The sequence below is a fragment of the Macrobrachium nipponense genome, chromosome 26, assembly GCF_015104395.2.
Source record: "Macrobrachium nipponense isolate FS-2020 chromosome 26, ASM1510439v2, whole genome shotgun sequence".
NCBI classification, from domain to species: domain Eukaryota; kingdom Metazoa; phylum Arthropoda; class Malacostraca; order Decapoda; family Palaemonidae; genus Macrobrachium; species Macrobrachium nipponense.
The window spans coordinates 51,315,176-51,325,175 of record NC_087215.1 but is presented as its reverse complement, the minus strand read 5'-3'; the positions used below and the strand labels follow the sequence as shown (position 1 = coordinate 51,325,175).

The window sequence follows — 10,000 nt, the reverse complement described above, 5'->3', positions numbered from 1 at the left end:
GGCCGTTTGCAAGTTTTTTCTTCGTATTTTCATTCCCATTATTGTAATCAAACGTGCTCTTTGTATATCCATCTTTTTCGTAGATTTTAACACTTTCCACCACAAAAGTTTACACCTTTTGACAATTCAGTGACCATAATAATAATGAAATAAACGACTATCTATCTCTTATTATATTCAGAAATGATTACATTCACCTCTTCAAGTTTTTACTTAAATTTTTTCCCGTGTTCGCTCAGCTAGACCGTGTTCAATTTAGATTGCTTTTTAAGGTTGCTTTTGTAATCATGATATTAATAATGATAATTGTAATGGTATTAATATTTTTCTGCATTTTACATATTTATTTTCCGCATCGCTGCATGTCTCATTTATTTGTGAGAAATCGTCACAGGCTGTGAATAGAACTTTATTGCCATTAAGTCTAGTTCATGGATATCCTTGGTTTTCATTTATTATGTATATATGTATATATATGTGTATATATATATATATATATATATATATATATATATATATATATATATATATATATATATATATATATATATCATATAGACTTCTGACTACAATCAGGATCGAACCCAGGTCTTTCAATTAAAAGACCGGACTGCTCTCACCAGGCCACACACATCTGGTCTTTCAATTGGAAGCCCTGGGTTCGATCCTGATGTGAACCAAAAATCTATTTCCTGTTCCAGGCGTGATTGTTGTGGTTGATTTAATATATTATATTATTATATATATATATATATATATATATATATATATATATATATATTATTATATATATATATATATATATATATATATATATATATATATATATATTATATATATATATATTTCTTATTACATACAATGTAATCATTTGAGAAAATATCATCATTATTATCATAGTCGCAGCAGCCAGCATTATCTAGCTGTCATTGTCGTCGGCTGTATTATTGTTATTCTCTCTATAATGATTCCTATTATGACGCGAACCCCACTTCCAATATCTAGCGAGCCCTCAGTCTTCCCCTGTCTCATTTCTCAACTTTTTTGCAGAGCTTGGTTTAAAGTTACCCCTCTGAACATCAGTACATCGCCATATTGATTTTGTTTTGATGCTGATCTTGAATTATGTAGTGTTTCGCACCTGCCTTGTAATAATAATAATAATAATAATAATAATAATAACAAATAATAATAATAATAATAATAATAATAATGTTCTAAAGGGTCCACAATAATACGAAGTGTAAAAAGTCCGTGTATAATTTTGAAGACTTTACAGATAGCTTTCGAACCTTCCCTGAAAATGAACCCAGGGAAGGGTTCGAAAGCTATCTGTAAAGTCTTCAAAATTATACACGGACTTTTTACTCTTTGTATTATTGTGGACCCTTTAGAACATTATATATACTCTCGTGATAGAGAGTTTTTTCAATAATAATAATAATAATAATAATAATAATAATAATAATAATAATAATAATAATAATATAATAATAATATAATAATAATAATTTTTATTATTATAATTATTATTATGATTATTATTAGCAAATTAGTGGGGGAGGGTGGGTTGGATGAAACCCCATTATAAACCATCTTATGGGTCCCCACTACAACCCTGCCAAGTTTTATGCCCATCGGACCAGCCGTTTGGCCGTGATTGAATGACAGACGGACGTAACGCCCATTATAGTAAGATTTTAATCGGAAGCTTATAACAAGTCGTGGATTTGAACATAATTATTGAGTTGCAGATTTAAAAAAGAAAAAAAAGAAAACATCTGGCGTATAATTTAAAACGCCAGAAAATAGACCAAGGAATAAGTACTGAGCCAAAATAACAATAAATAAATCAGAAAACGAAACATTACTTGCGATGAAATGGGGGTAATATTTTCGCCATTATTTACAAAAAAAAGAAAAAAATCAACTCTGATCATTTATTTGTGCCCATTACACTTTTCAAACTTCGAAGAATGTGAAAATACACGTCGTTATACCAGAGGGTCTGCGCACCATGCTTCATGCTCCAGTTCGTTTCTTGTATGAAGCTTAAGGATCTGAAAAAAAAAAACACCGGCAATTTTTTTTTTTTTTTTCGTCTCTGAAAGAGAAAATTCTCGCTACCGACATAACCGATACAGAACGGATTCCGTCTCTTCGTGACTTGATTACGAAGACCTGCAATGCAGGAGGGTCATTCTCGGAAGCTCTTAGGATTATGAAAGAAATCATGAAGAATGTTCTGTTAAATAAAAAAAAAGTGCTCTTACGACCGCGAGGAATTCAGGGAAATTAGAGTTATAAGCGCACATGTATTTTTTTCTTCGCCTTCCTCAATCTCCTCCTTGTCATTCTGGCTGAACGTCATCTCTCTGAACGAAAGAAAGAAATAAATAGAAAAACTAAAATCGAGAAGAAGATGGTTATTTCCTCTGAGCCAAAAACTAAGGTATGAGATATCGGAAGTAAATAAGATGCCTGTTTGCTCCTCATTCTCCATCTCAACTCCATCGCCGAATCGGAGAAGGAAAGAAAATTAATAGAGAATTCGTGCAACGTCAACAGGACGAATCCTCGCGGCTCAGGAGTCCATGCGTAGAAAGCTGTGGATTAATCCCCAGAGCATCGGCTTGCATAAGAACGACCGAAGCGGGGGGGAAAAAAAAAAACGGAAACCGAGACGCGAATGACATTCATAGGCGCTCGCACCGGAGACATAAGTACGTTTCCCACACTTGACATCGCTGTCGTAAACTGACACATTAATTTATTGAAGGGTAAATACCGAAAGCTCATTAAAAGCAACTGCTGCATTAACCTCTACCTTAGTACCCCACAACATACTAGACCACCTCATGTTCTTATCACCACTCCCTCCCATAAACCTAGCCTCTCTCTCTCTCTCTCTCTCTCTCTCTCTCTCTCTCTCTCTCTCTCTCTCTCTCTCTCTTTTCATATATATATATATATATATATATATATATATATATATATATATATATATATATATATTGCTAAACAACAAAACAATGACTGGCCCCTTCTCTCTCTCTCTCTCTCTCTCTCTCTCTCTCTCTCTTGATAATGAAGACAAGGAAAGTGAAGAAATCAAGGAGAGAGAGAGAGAGAGAGAGAGAGAGAGAGAGAGAGAGAGAGAGAGAGAGAGGCAAGGCTGAGAACTTGCTTCATGATATTGAGTGACTAATTATTTTTGAAGCCGGTAAAATATTGATGTATATTCATATGGCAATTGTAAGGAGAGAGAGAGAAAAAAAGAGAAGAATATATAATTAATTCATAAGTATTTAAATGCACAAACTATAACTTTGACAGGTTAGTAAACACGGTCACAGGCTTCTGGCTATTCAATTGCATAATATGGCCACAATATTCTGGTATCCCTTTTGTGCTGAAAAGCATACCACATGGATCCTGTTTACCTCTGTAATTCAGTAGGTTATAGTATGCCTCTTAGCTGGCTACATTTTCTGGGTTTCGTTTTTACTCTGGTAAGTATATATGGAATCTCTTAATAATCATGCATAATAAATTTGACCATCCACATGTCAGTGTCACAGATTTTTAAACGTTTGTAGATTCCTCCTAGCTGGGTACATGTTTGTGGCGTCCTTTTCCTTTTGAAATTCTGACAGCAATTCCATGATAATTAAGTGCACCAAGCTTGACATACAAAGATCCAAGGGCAAGGTCATGTAGACCATGTTACAGTGTTAGAATGTACCCCAGTAAACTGGTAAGTGGTAACGAATATATTATCTTCTCAACTGTTACATGCTCCGACCATGAATTATTTCTAAATTTTCAGTGCGAGAAAGAGAGAGAGAGAGAGAGAGAGAGAGAGAGAGACTAGAATATATGACATAAGAGAGAAGGTGTTGCAGAATACAAAAGGGAGGTCGAGAATGAGGAAGAAACAAAGTGGCTGCCTTTGCTCATGACCTCCTAGCCCCCACCCCCCTACCATTCCTCCATGGGGGTAAGAACCAACCCCAACCCATCCGCCCTTCTTCCCTCCCTCCATTCTTCTCCCTCTCTCCCTCCCACACTCACTCACTCCTTCTCTCACGACCTCTTCGTCTTATCATCTTTTAAGTGGACGTCAATACCTCCCAAGTCTTGCAACGGGTAAGGAGCAAGTGCCTTCTCTCTCTCTCTCTCTCTCTCTCTCTCTCTCTCTCTCTCTCTCTCTCTCTACAAGGCCGATACCAAAGAAACGAAAGAATTGAAGATATAAAAAACATCAAACGTACGACGTGTTTAAAACGATGCTCTCTCTCTCTCTCTCTCTCTCTCTCTCTCTCTCTCTCTCTCTCTCTCGTTCTTACCCGCCATTTTCATGGTCGTAACACTATATCTTTCCTCCCCAAATTTCTCCTTCTTTATTACGTCCCTCCTTTGTCTGTGACCTGGTTTACCCCATTTTCCTATCGGTTTTTTCTTTCGCTTTTTTTCTTTACGCAGTCTTCTTTTTCTCTCATTTCATGAGCAAAATTTACTTTAAAATCCATATCTTAGATATTATGTTGTTAAAAATGGATCCAGATTACATTTCATTACCACATCCATGTCTATAATTTATCTACGTTTAATTTGGGAAGTTTGACATGGACACTGCTATTTTATTCATATAATCAAAGTGTGCTTATTAGACGATTTTAAAACTCTCTCTCTCTCTCTCTCTCTCTCTCTCTCTATATATATATATATATATATATATATATATATATATATATATATATCATATTATATATATATATATATATATGATGTGTGTATATATATATATATATATAAATTATATATTATATATATATATATATATAGATATATATATATATGATGTGTGTACATATATATATATATATATATATATATATATATATATATATATATATATATACATAAACATATAAGTATATGTATATATATGGATGTGATATCTGTTTATATTTTGTATCAATTCAATAATCATATTATTATTACTTTCTTTCAACGAACATTCTTTTCCATGGATGAAGTTGTCATTCCATAAATCCCACAGTTAGTATAAGTTCTTTGATTTATTTAAAATTTGAGTCTCCTTAGAAAAGATAAGGGATATTCACGTTCGAGAACTGACCGGCCTAGGAGAAATGATAATAAAAGCAGTTATTAAATAGCAATTGGAAGGCCTCGACGAGGTAATCATCGACCGAGAGGTTGGGGAGGGCGACCACAAAATTCGAAAGAGTAATCTCAAAATAAAACTCTGAGAATCAGAGACAACGAATGAATATGGAAAAAGGGAACTATATTTACTGCCTATTCACTCCTTCAAAATGGACAAACATTCCTATTGTTACTTGAACAATATTGCCGTAACAAATATGACTCAATAAAAGTCTTTTTTTTTATTCATTTCGCTAATCTTTTGTTATTTTTTCTTTATTTTTCATTTTTTTCAGGAGTCTCTTTACCCGGACGTTTCGTAAGACTATGTTCAATTGTATGCACTATTGTTTGCTTGATAAGTATTTGTGGAGCAATGCAAGACGTTTGTCTTTTGTACGGTTAATGGATGTGAATAATAGACATTTGTATCTATGAAGTTCCCTTAAGAAAGGATGATTGCGAGATATATATATATATATATATATATATATATATATATATATATATATATATATATATTATATAATTATGATATATAATTAGAGATATACATATATATATATATATATATATATAATATATATATATATATATATATATATATTTATAAATAGTAGTACTTATGTATGCATGTATGTATTATATATGGATATATACATATATTTTACAATAATGATAATAATGATTTATATATGCATACATACATACACTTGTACATACGCTTGCGAAAGATAAGATCATCTATATTTAGTTTATTACAAAGAAAATTTAGAAAATCATTTGAATATGCCAAATCATGCTGCAGTAGTATGAAGGTCAGGTAGAAAATTTCATGTTATTGACTGACATTCATAACTGATGTGCAAGCAATAATTGTGTAGACCTGCTGAGAAAATGTTATGCGATGACAGTAAAAAAAATCAAAAATAAACCAAAAGAAAGCAGAAGTTAAAAGTTTAAATCATGGAGGACAATCTCTCTCTCTCTCTCTCTCTCTCTCTCTCTCTCTCTCTCTCTCTCTCTCTCTCTCTCTCTCTGCTATTTAATTCTAAGTAAAATGCACATGATACTAATACTATTTTTTATATATACTGTTTGTTTGCAATATCAAGTGAATCGTATATCCTATTTAAGACTCAAGACTGCTGCAAATGGAATATTATGTACCCGCACACACACATAAGTCAATTACTAAAATATAATTTAAAAAGGCGAATGATGTCTTCAAAATAATTATACAAAATAAAATTACCAAAAATGTTCATGGAAAAAATAAAACAGCAGGCTATTACCACCGGCTCGCCTTCCATCAATTTATTTCTAGAAAGTAAACAAACAAACAATGCATTGTTTGCTGACGCTACCTGGCCTCAATTCTTCCTCCTCTCATGTTTGGCTTTGTCCGAAAGGCGCTCTATTGATTAGGAGACGTGTGACCGCGTCATTGTCTATCTCTGGGATAGGTTATGGCCAATGCCCCATCCCCTATAGAATACAGACCTCGCCTAATTTTTTTACTATTACTCCTTTCGGTGACTTCACAAAGGGACGAGCCCATTTGGTCATTGAGAGAATGTATGTGCCGTTGTGGGTGTAGCTTAGTGTGGCTGTACCTGTGTGGCACTTCTTTTTGAGAATCGCTGAATTTTCTCAATCAAAGTTCCCTTCTTCTTGGGCCTAGGTTATTAGCAAAAAAAAATTTTCTGTTATCCAATAATCACCTTCATTATTTTTCTGACATTAACATTTCCTTATCATCTGATATTTTTTCTTCAAATTTTTATTCAAATATTCTTAGTCTTTATTTCATGGTGATACTTTACATTATCCAGTGGTATAGTGTATAAAACCATTTTGTTTTTCACGAATTTCCTTGTTTTTATTGCTTTTGTATTGTTCAATTATTTTTATTTTATTTTCTTCCCCGAAGCGATAGTTTCATAATCATTTGGCTTTTCTGGAGATTTTGCCTTAATGGTCTTTTTTTTTTTTAACCCCTTAGTCATTCCTTTGGTTTAACGCCGGACCCACAATGGCTTTATTAATATATACTTTTTGCTGTTTATTTTTCTTCTTCTTTGTTTGCCATCTCATTGTCTTGCCTTTATGGCTGTCCGTCCCTCCCTCTTTGGAAGCTTATTGTATCGATTTTTTTTTATCTTGCTGTTTTGTGCTCGTTGACTTTTAAAGTCTCTCTCTCTCTCTCTCTCTCTCTCTCTCTCTCTCTCTCTCTCTCTCTCTCTCTCTCTCTCTCTCTCTCTCTCTCTCTTTGTGGGCGTGTGTATGAAAGTTTAACATCGTTAGCTTTGTGCAATTGTTGGTAGAGTGACATAAGTCATCTTGATTTTATTTCGAAAATTCTCTCTCTCTCTCTCTCTCTCTCTCTCTCTCTCTCTCTCTCTCTCTCTCTCTTCCCCTCTCTCTCTCTCTCTTCTCTCTCTCTCTCTCTCTCTCTCAAAGATTATCATATTAAGTCTCGTCCAATCAGTAAGAGAAGAAGATTACAGTGTGTAATTTCCACTTTATTTTGAACATTTACCTCTCTCCTCAGTGTCATTTTTAGTCTCGTAAGTAGAATTTGATTTAAAGAAAAGAAAATGTTTCAAGTTCATTACTTATATTTCGGGTAACTGGAAAGATTTCTCTTATTTCTCGTTCCAGTTTTATTGTATTTCATAAAATTTAAGCTCTCAAATACGTTTCACGTCAAAGATATATATGATCAAGTTCGCTTTTAGATAGATAGGAAATGGAACAATTCCAGTCTCTTTCCATTTTAATCGAAATGAAGGAAATATGATTTTAGATCCTTTTGCAGGGCAGTTGCAGTAAATGGGAAACGTTTAAGCTCTCTTTGAATTAGTTTAAATAACTGTGAAAAATTTTAAGTTTTCATTTCGATGCGTTTGAGATTGAAATGGGAATTTTTTCTCAAGTCCTTTTCAAACTGACTAAATCATTCGTCGGTTATTATTAGTGGTCTCTAGCCCCCCATTCTCTGTTGCAGCCTTTTAATTGACCTTCTTGCTACAATTTAAATATTTATGATATTGATTTTCGCGTCCCAACCGCATCCTTCAATGTGAATATTCGTGCTTGTGTCCATCTCAGTCTTCATTGCGACTATACATACTTGTCTCCATAGCAATCGTTAGGATTGATTTGTTTCACGAAGTCCATTGTGATCATTATTTCTGATATAGTTTCTGTGGTCACTAAAGTCTTGTAATGTAAAATATTTTCCTGTTTGAATTACAGGTATAGAAAGACGCATATGACCGCATATGTGATACTTATGCACGCACAATTAACCTAAATAGAGGGTGGGATTTTGTTATGTATCTTTTAGTGTCTTAAGCTGCTATTGCAAAGGAGCAGTGTGGCTGAACAATTTGTCATTTATCTGTTTTTTCATTAGACACCCAAAAGTATTAACACGTATCATTTTGTTTAGTTCATTGCCTTTTTAATCTTCCTTTTGATGAAAGAAGAAGTACTGCCTCTATTGAATTTTCTTATAACCCGCTTCCAACCTCAACTCCAGTTCTATCCCAAGGATGTAAAAATCCAATATCACCCCGTCGACGCTTCGTAGGCCTTTTTTTAGCAGCCACTTTTCGAGGTCACTTTTAGGCCTTTTTAAGGACCCGTTTTTTCCCTACTATGTGGATCACAGGGCGGATTCACAGGAGGATCACGTTGCTGTTAAGTCTATAAGAGAGAGAGAGAGAGAGAGTGTGTGTGTGTGTGTGTGTGTGTGTGTTTTTTTTCGGGCCAAATTTTCATTGAGTTTGTTTTCAATCTAGGATGAAATTCTTTTATGTTATATTTACTGTGGTATCTTTTATTTTATTTTTTCAAAGCAGAGGTATGAACCTCTAATTTAACATTTTTCTTTTACCCTTACTTGGTGATGATTGAAGTACGTAAATTCTCGGCAGTTTTTTTTTTTTTTTCTTGGTCCAGGAGTAACAGCAAAAGTTTACGTTTTATGTGGATTTGATATACGATATAAAAAATTTGGAGTTGTCTATAAATACAGAATTTTACCTATAAAAATCTGTTGGTTTGCAAGGAAAGTCTTTCTTTTCTCATAACCAGAACGATTGAGAACCCTCAGCAGAAAATGTCGTCTTTCTCGCAGGCCTCCGCAGATCCAGAAGTGTCTTTCAACCACCTTGTAGTCCTTTTTTTATGCATTTCTCAGCTTATCGCTTTCTGTCTTATAAAGCCCAAAGCAATATTGAAAGACTACTGTAACCCTGTGTAGACCCCTGAGTCTTTCCCAAGATTCTTTCTCGTTACCATGAGAAAATCTGTAAGTCGTCCTCATAGTGTGCATCAGATTTTACATCTTTATTGCCTCATTCAGTAGACATACAGTAGTCATTTTTAACAACATGCTGTACACCTTTTTAGTCTTCGTCACTTCTTAAATAAATCTCTTACTAGTTATTCTCCTCATCTTTAATAAACTTAAAATAAAACAAATCCCCTCCCTCCTTCTTCCTGAAAATCACAGAGAATCTTTCATAACCGCCGGAAAATCCCTGTAGTCCTCTTCCTGTTGGTAGCGAGTATCTGAGTCCTTTCCCGTATCCTGTCCCCTCAGGGACCCCACGTTCACAGTATTCCGTATGTCTCACACCGTAGAGTATTAAAGGTTCTTTGTAGTGCCCCTAGGGCTCACAGTAGATTACTTCCTGTCTTTTGGCTTGCATCTGTTCGCCTTATCTTCATGACTAATTGTCCTATTTATTTCACTATTTCTTGTGTGAATTTTCGCCTTTCTTTTAAGAACTAGTATTGGAGACCGTAGATTGAC

General features: G+C 34.1%; 1 protein-coding gene across 1 annotated transcript in view; it reads left to right on the top strand.

Moving 5' to 3' along the window:
- Window positions 1-10,000, top strand: part of LOC135200276 (nephrin-like) — an 833,838-nt gene that overhangs the window by 728,719 nt on the left and 95,119 nt on the right.